The 12057-nt window shown below is 37.6% G+C and overlaps 1 protein-coding gene across 2 annotated transcripts in view; it reads left to right on the top strand.

Annotated features, from left to right (window-relative positions):
• The window catches only part of RPS6KA3 (ribosomal protein S6 kinase A3), a 61598-nt gene that overhangs the window by 11898 nt on the left and 37643 nt on the right, over positions 1 to 12057 (top strand). The gene's annotated exons all lie outside the window — the stretch shown is intronic.

The following is a 12057-nucleotide window of genomic DNA, read 5'->3' as shown; positions in this document are numbered from 1 at the left end:
GCAATGTCCTCCCCTCTATCTCCTATTACAGCGTCATTTTCAGAGGAAGGGCAATCATCCACATCCCAGTCTAACAAGGAATAAGATTATTAATGGAGGTTACAAGGGGAGAAGGGAGAAGGAAAGGGAGACTTACAGTACATGCAGTGTTCTTAAACTGGAATAAATCCTTTATCTGTGGTTGCCTAGAAGTCATTGCAGCCTTGTCTTGTTTGGGATTTTCTCTCAAGTGAATGTCCTGTTTGTGCCTCCTTTTAATCTTCCTTTTCGGGTTCTTTTTTGTTTCTGCTTATAATTCCACATCCTTGATTAGCATTTGAAATTGTATACAAATTCTGGTACTCTAAAAAAATCTTATTTCTAGTTACTAAAAATTAAAAATAATTTAGATATTAACTCTACTTACTAAAAAATAAAAATAGATGGGAGCTAAAGAATTGAATAAATGAAGAGAAATACTAAATCTACTTAAGTAAAACTAAATAAAAGAACTACATGAATTAAAAAATCAGGAGCTCATTAAAGAGCTGTTAACCTGTCGCCATCTTAAGTGGAAGTCAAAAAGATGGTAATAAAAAACGTGATGGCAGTTGTCATCTCCCTGAAGACTATCACAGAGGAAGTTTAGACCAGTTATTTGTTGTCCTGGTGTGGGCCCCAATACTGGCTAAATTATTTACATTTATTGACTTAATATTTCAAATAACAATAAACTTTGGAAAATCTATTACTATCCTGCTATTTTTAAAAAGTGACAAAAATAATCCATCAGAATACTGCCCAAACAGCCTGCTGAGTATCATAAGTAAGCTGTATGCCAGACTCCTTTATATTAAATTGGTAGACTGGATGCTGCAAGATAACATCTTGGCAGAGAACAATCTGGTTTTAGATAAGGTAAATCTATTAGATCATTGCTCAGTCCTCCAACATTTAGCTGAGGGATACACTGCCCATCTTCAGGGAAATGTTATGTTAGATATGAAGGCAAACATCCAATTCCCAGAAACAAAGTATGGGAAAAATTGCTCTCTTCTTACGTTAACTGATTTCTCCTTGTGCTAATTATGAAACTTAATGAAAATACAGCACAGATCTGTGTAGCCCTCAAAAATACTTTCTAGTTGCCACCCCATAACTTTTTGGAAGTGGGTGAAATTGGACTGCATTCTGCCATCTGTTCTTTTCACCAATTTATAAATTTATTAGCGCAAGTCTTGTCAAGACCTAGATTGGTTTTGGTTCTACTTTATGCAAATGGTACAGCCATTCTCTCCATATCCCAGCCAGGTTTGAGAAGATGTTTTGGGGCTCATAGACCCTACTGTAAAGAAAAATTTGTAAGTTAACAGTGGTAATAAGCATTTTGTGGCAGCTATTCATATCTACAGAGCAATGGTGATGAGCTGTCTGATGAATAGTATGTAGTCTGTAAATATTGTACTGAGTTTTCTTTTAAAATAGTTCATGTGAAATTGTTAGGGGCTCTTTTAGGTGTATCCTGCTGAATATCCAACTCCCTATCAAGGTTGGAGTCAGGCTTGATATCTGTGGGAAGCTTTCATGTGGTTTTGCCATCTTAAACATTGGTTCTATGATCCCCTGAAATAGTTTTGTATTTTCATGGTTAAAGAGAATAAACTTGGATTTAATATTTTGTGCCCTCTGTATTCAATTTTTCAGCTCAACAGGCTTTGAGAAAGCACAGTTGAAGGTGAAACAGCAGGTCATTAACTTAGGTCTTCAGGAAGATCTACATTCTGTCCCAAAATTGAATTGTTCTGCTTATTTAGCATATCCCTTTTGGTGACTTCCTATCACATTAACATCCTGTACCCAGAACAGAGTTTCATACTGGCTAGATATGTTATGTTGCCATCAGCATTATTAGAAGGAAAATACAATGGAACTACTTTGTAGGAAGTACAATCTACAAAGAATATATCAACTGATTAGACTTTCTCTAACGAACAGTCTATATACCTGTTCGTTAGAGAAAGTCTAATCAGTTGATATATTCTTAATTGTCTTTTTCTGGTCATTATGGCGTAAGGACAAAAGTTGTGTTCCTTCTTTTAATGGACAACCTAGTGATTACATCTGGGTTTGTTGCAAAAATTTGGGTAATTGCTACTGACATTTGGTGCAGATTTGTGTTGTTATTGCATTGTGTGTTGCTGTCTATGAAGGATGTACTGAATTGAATTTTAAATTTATATTTTACATGGCAGTTTATAGGATAATGTATGTCATGCGATCATTGAGCATAAATAAACTTTTCCTTCCTTACCTGCTTAGCATCCCAGAGTGGAGAACACAAAATAATACTTAAGGAATGTAGATTCCAGTTTAAAGTTCAGAACCAATTACAGCCCCTTTACTAGAGAAAACATTTGTTGGGGATGCATTAATTTGGATTCCTGCAGAGAACTGACCACAAAAACTTAAATAGCTCTGACTACCTGATGCCAGGGAGTTTCAGAAAAAGATCTATTTCTGTTTTATTGACTATTCTAAAGCCTTTGACTGTGTGGACCATAACAAATTGTGGCAAGTTCTTAGCGGTATGGGGATACCAAGTCATCTTGTATGCCTCCTGAAGAATCTGTATAACAACCAAGTAGCAACAGTAAGAACAGACCACGGAACAACGGACTGGTTTAAGATTGGGAAAGGAGTACGGCAGGGCTGTATACTCTCACCCTACCTATTCAACTTGTACTCAGAACACATCATGCGACGTGCTGGGCTTGAGGAATCCAAGGCTGGAGTTAAAATCACTGGAAGAAACATTAACAATCTCAGATATGCAGATGATACCACTTTGATGGCTGAAAACGAAGAGGAACTGAGGAGCCTTATGATGAAGGTGAAAGAAGAAAGTGCAAAAGCTGGCTTGCAGCTAAACCTCCAAAAAACCAAGATTATGGCAACCAGCTTGATTGATAACTGGCAAATAGAGGGAGAAAACGTAGAAGCAGTGAAAGACTTTATATTTCTAGGTGCAAAGATTACTGCAGATGCTGACTGCAGTCAGGAAATCAGAAGACATTTAATCCTTGAGAGAAGAGCAATGACAAATCTTGATAAAATAGTTAAGAGCAGAGACATCACTGACAACAAAGGTCCGCATAGTTAAAGCAATGGTATTCCCAGTAGTAACATATGGCTGCGAAAGCTGGACCATAAGGAAGGCTGAGAGAAGGAAGATCGATGCTTTTGAACTGTGGTGTTGGAGGAAAATTCTGAGAGTGCCTTGGACTGCAAGAAGATCAAACCAGTCCATCCTCCAGGAAATAAAGCCAGACTGCTCACTTGAGGGAGTGATATTAAAAGCAAAACTGAAATACTTTGGCCACATAATGAGAAGACAGCACACCCTGGAGAAGATGCTGATGCTAGGGAAAGTGGAAGGCAAAAAGAAGAGGGTCCGACCAAGGGCACGATGGATAGATGATATTCTAGAGGTGATGGACTCATCCCTGGGGGAGCTGGGGGTGTTGACCAACAGGAAGCTCTGGTGTGGGGTGATCCATGAAGTCACAAAGAGTCGGAAGCTACTGAACGAGTAAACAACAAAGTTGATTATTATAACATACATGAAAGAAACATGTCAACTGCTTAAAGCTAGGAATATAAAACTATTCAGTTGGTGTTTCACAATGACTAAGGATGACCTACAAATGACTAAGCCATAATGACTAAGAATGAGCTATAAATCAGGGAGATCCTGATTGGAATTTCACCCTGGCTGTGAATACTATAGTTAATTTAAGGCAAACCATTTATTCCATCCTGTCCTCCCCAGTGTGCAGCTTAGGAAAAATCATACTGGTCCTCCTTATAAAGCTACTATAAGGTTGTGACAGAATGTGTTATATGGGGAACTTATACACTGTGCTACTTTATGCATAGTAGGAGAACTGAGTGAAATTAAATAATAATGCTTAATAACTTTATGAGGCAATAGATTGTTAATTATCTTTTTCTGTTTCCTCTTCATTAACAGCTATTGGTTGTATCAGTGCCCATTCATTAGTGAAAAAAGCATCTGTTAGTGTGATGAATTTCACATTAGTTTCTCATATACTCTCCAAATCGGCTCTCGCTGGTCTGCTTCCATTACACTGAATGTAGCTCTTTCCCTTTTTATTTGTTGTTGCTTTGCACAAAAATAGATGATGTTCTAATAGGAAATATTTAACTACTGGAACATTGTAGCAGTAAGGGCTTAAGGTCTTGGGCGTTCCTGATGGCTTATTAAGAAAAAATTAAATATACTTCTTTAACCACACTTCTGATTATATGCTGTTACTTTTTACACAGTGATTTGACAATAGCTTGTGTGCTTAAAATTGATAGTAAGTGTTCCTGTAGCTTTTAATGACTTCATGTATAAAACTGATAGATAGTTATGCATGACTACTGTACTTCATGCATACAATTTTATGGCAGCTTTTAGTATAAGTAATTAAGTTAGTAACCTAATTTTGATAATTTTCTGAACTTATTTGTATAGAGTTAGATTTTTTAATAGTGAAAGAGTAGATTTGGCTTTTTCTCCAGCTGACTTAGACTTTATTAAATTCCAAATGGGCAGTTCTTGTCCATAAGCAGTCTAGAGAAACAAAATAATTTTAACTATTAGCATGAACTGTACTCAAAGGTCTACTGTTTCTGATAAACTTTCTCAAATGTAAACAAGTATGGGACTGAAACCATGCTAAACATTTTGGTCCATCTGAAATTTCCTGAAATTGAACTGGACACTAATCTTCTATAGGGCTTATCCTAACAATACGGAATGAGACAAGATATTTGGTGTGGGGAACAACAATAATGAAGTACTGGATACTACATGTTTCCCTTTTGCTAGCTTGGTAGCTAGCTGCTTTCAATTACACTGAATGCTAACTCAGTCAATTCTCATACCTCTGTGGTTGTGGTGAAGGAATTTTGCCATTCTCCTCAAATAGTAATTTGCTATAGACTGTAGCTGGAAGCAAGAATAACACAATTTCAGGAAGGTATCTTTAATGCTACTTTGGGGTAAATACAGAATTTTAAACTATAGTGGTAAATTCCCAGCCTCAGTTATTGAATTAATTAAGGTAGTCTCTTTGAAATGCTTTTTTCCATGTGTTCACATCTGGACTGAGTTGCATCCCGTGAGATAAACCTTCAAAAGCCCCATCCTCCACTTTCCCACAGTCACTAATGTAAACTGACCTTAAACTTCTATCTAATTCAGAATCAGGCTATTTTGGCACATCTTAGGATGCTGAGGTACTGTTTATTCATTTCAGTCTGGCTTTCACTCAAGAAGGGATACTGAAATTATTTTGATAGGTAACTTATAGTGGATACTGGATGGATCCAGTATCTGTCCACTGGCTGAATACATACTAGTTCTTCACATAATGGTCAGTTGCAAGTTATTGGTGTATAATTCAGAATCACATTCACATATTTAAATCATATTACTCTTTCCAAAACTGTATTAACCAATTTATGGATATTAAACCCAAGGAAGAAGATAGTAGAGCAAGCCCACATCATATGCTTAAGTATCTGATCCATTATTTTACACTTCCAGCATAATGTAATCAACACCAAACCTTTTAAAACCTTCTCTTAGATGGCCAGTAAACATGAAAAAAATATTTTGTTCAATTAGTATCATTTTAAGAGCATTAAAATATATTTAATACTCTTCAGGAGCCTTAATCCCTGATTTTTTTAATACAGGGGTTCAAACATTTATTTCAAAGTTCTTCCAAATAACTGGTATTCATCTGAACAATACTCTTTGTCTATAAAATACTGTGGACCTCTCCACAAAATAGCTTGTAAAAATACATTACGTATATTATTTCTTGATTTTTTTTATCTAATCTGATATAAGTTTACAAACTATTGATCTAAGGATATACAGTAGTCAGAAGCATCTTTAATACTTAGAGACTGAGTTTCCAGTGCTAGGTCAAGTACAATGACATAGCTGCCAAAAAAAATAAAATGAAAATAGCTGATACTTTGCAAGATGGTAACCAATCACACACCCCATGTCACAAAGTTTTGGCTATTCAATACTTTTTAAGATTAAAAAGTGGAATTCCTCATATAATTACTGTGGTATGGCAGGTACTTTGCTGCCTGCATTGTGTGTCATTGCCATCCAAGTCAAAACGTTTTTTGGCATCTGACTGCACCTTGTGAATCTCCAAATATTATTTTACAACAACAAAGCTGTCACCCCGCAGTCTACTTACCTTTTCTATAAAGTGAATTTTTAAGGATTCTTGCTCATGCTGATATTTGTTTTTCTTGAAGTTTATTTGACCCTTTACAAAGCAGAGTACAAATGTTTTAAAATAAAAAATGTACATTTTGTGACATAATTTGGTAAAGCTAACAATATTTTAAATTATATTTAGTAAGTTGCTTTTCAACGATGTTGAATATTTGTATTAAATAATTCTATTATTTTTTCCCAGATTTTTTAACAAGCTAGTTAGTACAGCACTAGACTAGAATTTCCCAAATCATTTAAGATGTTTCATAAAGTGATAAAAATCTCAGTGCTGGTAATTTTGTGAAGTCTGTGCTTTAATATTACTTAAATTAAAATTTTTTAGACTCTCAACAGACTTTAATATGCCAAGAACATTTTAATATAACACTGTGGGATGGAAAAGAACCAGAAAATCCATTTACATCTGTGTTGAATTTATCATTTCACAGATTCAAGAAGACAATATATCTGAATTCTTAACATCCTGCTAAAAGGATGAGAAATTTCACAACTATGACTGGGCTATTTGTGACAGAACACTTCATACTTCGTCTCTAGAGTTACACTTCTCATAGTTATACTTCCTTTGGCATCCCTGTTTGATCTTCTAAATTCTTGTCTGTTCAGTACCCTCATTCTTTTATTTAGGCAGCAACGGTGACCAAACTGGGTCTAAATTGTGGGTGGATGTAATATGCCTTTTGACTCATTTATCTGACTTATCTAAATATAACAACATATCAGTAGAAGAATTCATTTAAATTTAGTAGCAAAATGTCCATGTTCATCATACATAGGATGTGGTAATGGAAGAATTATATATGAAAAATTCAAGAAAACATCTGTTTTATCACACCATTTGGTACTAGAGAATTGGGTAATCTTTATGGGAGCCTCTTTTTTAAAAAAAAAAAAATCTCCAAGGATCACAAAAGTTGTAGAAATGTAATGATTTCATCTAATGGGTAGGAATGAGGTTTTGTGACCCTCTTGTTGGGAGCTGGGTGTTTAAAGTAAAATGGATGTGGTAAGTCTAAAAAGCTTTTGCTTAATATTAGGAGGGAAAAGTCCAGAAAACTCATACAGTCAAATCTGGTGAAGAGCACAGTATATGTAAGGGTAACCATCATAGTCATCAGGATGTTTCTGCAAAGGCCTGCTATTTGTTTCAGTAACTAATGTATCAATATTAAGCTATTACAGTTAATTCATGCTAATATCCTCTAGTTTCTTTATAGCTGCTTAAATAAATTATCTTTGTGTCTAAATATGCTACTCATCAATTTACTTAAATCAGGAGTGGAAAGCTGGATTTTGAAGAGCGGTGATATCCAGCCACTTTAACTCCCAAGCACCAATTTTGTCTTTGGAGAAGGGGTGGGGAGCCATGATTGGGGTCAGCCAAATCTTATTTTCAAAAGATTATGAAATTAACATCTTGTATATATGTTGCCCTGCTTGAACTTGGAGGAGGTGCAGACTTGACCACTTTTAGTGAATAAAGGGAGACATGAACACATTTTTTGATTTGTGGGTTTGCATTAATTACATATTTTGTATTGTTACAAATAGCACTGCTTTCAGGCAGTTTGGCAGAACCTAGAGTCATCTAGAAACTCTTCGTCTTTAGTACATGAAACTCCAGTGACTTTCTGCTAAATGTAGATAGGGAAAGGAGTAGTCCAGGTCAATGCTTCTCATTTCTCATGTTGTTCATAATGGGAATTTCTGAAATTTCATGCTATGACATCCAGAAGTCTCCCTTCTACAGCACCAAAAGTGGAAGTGAAGCAATTTTGCTTCTGCTTTACCCACTTAATACATAAGGTATGGACTATAGCTTAAAAACTCAGGTATTATTGAGGAACTTCTTGAACTACTAGTATTAAAAACTGTTCAAAAAACATTTGAGAAGTAGCATGAGATAATGATATAAATATTTCTGTAATGCTGATAATAATACCAGATGTCTATTTCCCTTTTTAACTAATTTAAATTGGAAAGCTTCAGCAAAGGATCGTTACCTTGTCGTGGTGCTGGAGCTTGAGCACCTCAATGATGCCATGAGCTAAACCGTGAAGGGCCACCCAAGACAGGAAGGTCATGACAGAGAGGTCAGACTAAATGCAATCCCTGGGGAAGGTAATGGCAACCCACCCCAGTATTCTTGCCATGAAAACTAAATGGATCAGTACAACCAGAGATATGTCGGTATACCATCAGAAGATGAGACCCCCAGGTCGAAAGATGGTCAAAATGCTACTGGGGAGGAACAGAGGATGAGCTCAACTAGCCCCAGACGTGATGACGCAGCTAGCTCAAAGCCGAAAGGACGGCTAGCGGCCGACGGTGCTGGTGGTGAACGGCGAATCCGATGTTCTAAGGATCAACACACCATTGGAAGCTGGAAAGTAAGACCTATGAGCCAGGGCAAATTGGATGTGGTTATTGGTGAGATGTCAAGATTAAAGATAGACATTTTGGGCGTCAGTGAACTGGAATGGACTGGAATGGGCCACTTCACATCAAATGACCACCAGATCTACTACTGTGGACAAGAAGACCACAGAAGAAATGGAGTAGCCTTCATAATTAATAGTCAAGTGGCTAAAGCAGTGCTTGGATACAACCCAAAAAACGACAGAATGATCTCAATTCGAATTCAGGGCAAGCCATCTAACATCACAGTGATCCAAATATACGCCCCAACCACAGATGCTGAAGAAGCTGAAGTAGAGCAGTTCTATGAGGATCTGCAGCACCTACTGGACAACACGCCTAAAAGAGATGTTATTTTCATCACAGGAGACTGGAATGCTAAGGTGGGCAGTCAAATGACACCTCGAATTACAGGTAAGTATGGCCTGGGAGAACAAAATGAAGCAGGACATAGGCTGATAGAATTTTGCCAAGACAATTCACTCTGCATAACAAACACTCTCTTCCAACAACCTAAGAGACGGCTTTATACATGGACTTCACCAGATGGACAACACCGAAATCAGATTGATTACATCCTTTGCAGCCAAAGGTGGCGGACATCTGTACAGTCGGTAAAAACAAGGCCTGGAGCTGACTGTAGTTCAGATCACAAACTTCTTCTTGCACAATTTAGGATCAGACTAAAGAGATTAGGGAAAACCCACAGATCAGCTAGATATGAGCTCACTAATATTCCTAAGGAATATGCAGTGGAGGTGAAGAATCGATTTAAGGGACTGGACTTAGTAGATAGGGTCCCGGAAGAACTCTGGACAGAGGTTGGCAGCATTGTTCAGGAGGCGGCAACAAAATACATCCCAAAGAAAGAGAAAACCAAGAAGGCAAAATGGCTGTCTGCTGAGACACTAGAAGTAGCCCAAAAAAGAAGGAAAGCAAAAGGCAGCAGCGATAGGGGGAGATATGCCCAATTAAATGCAAAATTCCAGAGGTTAGCCAGAAGAGATAAGGAATTATTTTTAAACAAGCAATGTGCGGAAGTGGAAGAAGACAATAGAATAGGAAGGACAAGAGACCTCTTCCAGAAAATTAGAAACATTGGAGGTAAATTCCAGGCAAAAATGGGTATGATCAAAAACAAAGATGGCAAGGACCTAACAGAAGAAGAAGAGATCAAGAAAAGGTGGCAAGAATATACAGAAGACCTGTATAGGAAGGATAACAATATCGGGGATAGCTTTGACGGTGTGGTCAGTGAGCTAGAGCCGGACATCCTGAAGAGTGAGGTTGAGTGGGCCTTAAGAAGCATTGCTAATAACAAGGCAGCAGGAGACGACAGCATCCCAGCTGAACTGTTCAAAATCTTGCAAGATGATGCTGTCAAGGTAATGCATGCTATATGCCAGCAAATTTGGAAAACACAAGAATGGCCATCAGATTGGAAAAAATCAACTTATATCCCCATACCAAAAAAGGGGAACACTAAAGAATGTTCAAACTATCGAACAGTGGCACTCATTTCACATGCCAGTAAGGTAATGCTCAAGACTCTGCAAGGTAGACTTCAGCAGTTCATGGAGCAAGAATTGCCAGATGTGCAAGCTGGGTTTAGAAAAGGCAGAGGAACTAGGGACCAAATTGCCAATATCCGATGGATAATGGAAAAAGCCAGGGAGTTTCAGAAAAACATCTATTTCTGTTTTATTGACTATTCTAAAGCCTTTGACTGTGTGGACCATAACAAATTGTGGCAAGTTCTTAGTGGTATGGGGATACCAAGTCATCTTGTCTGCCTCCTGAGGAATCTGTATAACAACCAAGTAGCAACAGTAAGAACAGACCACGGAACAACGGACTGGTTTAAGATTGGGAAAGGAGTACGGCAGGGCTGTATACTCTCACCCTACCTATTCAACTTGTATGCAGAACACATCATGCGACAAGCTGGCCTTGAGGAATCCAAGGCTGGAGTTTAAATTGCTGGAAAAAACATTAACAATCTCAGATATGCAGATGATACCACTTTGATGGCTGAAAGTGAAGAGGAACTGAGGAGCCTTATGAGGAAGGTGAAAGAAGAAAGTGCAAAAGCTGGCTTGCAGCTAAACCTCCAAAAAACCAAGATTATGGCAACCAACTTGATTGATAACTGGCAAATAGAGGGAGAAAATGTAGAAGCAGTGAAAGACTTTATATTTCTAGGTGCAAAGATTACTGCAGATGCTGACTGCAGTCAGGAAATCAGAAGACGCTTAATCCTTGGGAGAAGAGCAATGACAAATCTCGATAATATAGTGAAGAGCAGAGACATCACACTGACAACAAAGGCCCGCATAGTTAAAGCAATGGTGTTCCCCGTAGTAATATATGGCTGCGAGAGCTGGACCATAGGGAAGGCTGAGCGAAGGAAGATCGATGCTTTTGAACTGTGGTGTTGGAGGAAAATTCTGAGAGTGCCTTGGACTGCAAGAAGATCAAACCAGTCCATCCTCCAGGAAATAAAGCCAGACTGCTCACTTGAGGGAATGATATTAAAGGCAAAACTGAAATACTTTGGCCACATAATGAGAAGACAGGACACCCTGGAGAAGATGCTGATGCTAGGGTGAGTGGAAGGCAAAAGGAAGAGGGGCCGACCAAGGGCAAGATGGATGGATGATATTCTAGAGGTGACGGACTCGTCCCTGGGGGAGCTGGGGGTGTTGACGACCGACAGGAAGCTCTGGCGTGGGCTGGTCCATGAAGTCACGAAGAGTCGGAAGCGACTAAACGAATAAACAACAACAAAATTGGAAAGGTTCACAACTACATAGTCTTGCCTCTATTTTGTTGCATTTCTTTTTACTGAGTATGCATTTCATAGTGTGATATCAATCATGACCACTTGTCTGTTTTCCCTGTTGCATCAAAATTATATTCAATGAAATCTGTTTTTGTCTTGTTTATTTTCTCATAATTACGTGTATCTTTTTTTTAAAAATGTTCTGAAATGAACACCACTCAATGGCAGAATTGACTTGTTTGATTAGGGAGAAGACAACAAGTACATTTATTAGTGACTGGAAACCCTTAGTGGACTTTTTGCTGAAAACGAGAAAAAATGAACTGGTAATTTATGGTTTGATCATTAGAAAGGGAAAAACATGAGAAGGATATTATGATGTAACCTTAAGGAGGGAGGATTGATTATAAATTTATTTGTTGGAACCCGATCCTTTATATATTTTCTTTATTCTTCTTTTTCTCTTCTTTTTTCCTCTATTTACTTTTTTTATTTATCCACTTGCTTTTCTATTTCTTTTTCTTTATATTGTATGTTTGCT

This window comes from Candoia aspera, chromosome 5 (genome assembly GCF_035149785.1).
Source record: "Candoia aspera isolate rCanAsp1 chromosome 5, rCanAsp1.hap2, whole genome shotgun sequence".
Lineage (NCBI taxonomy): Eukaryota > Metazoa > Chordata > Lepidosauria > Squamata > Boidae > Candoia > Candoia aspera.
This window is presented reverse-complemented; position numbering and strand designations above follow the sequence as displayed.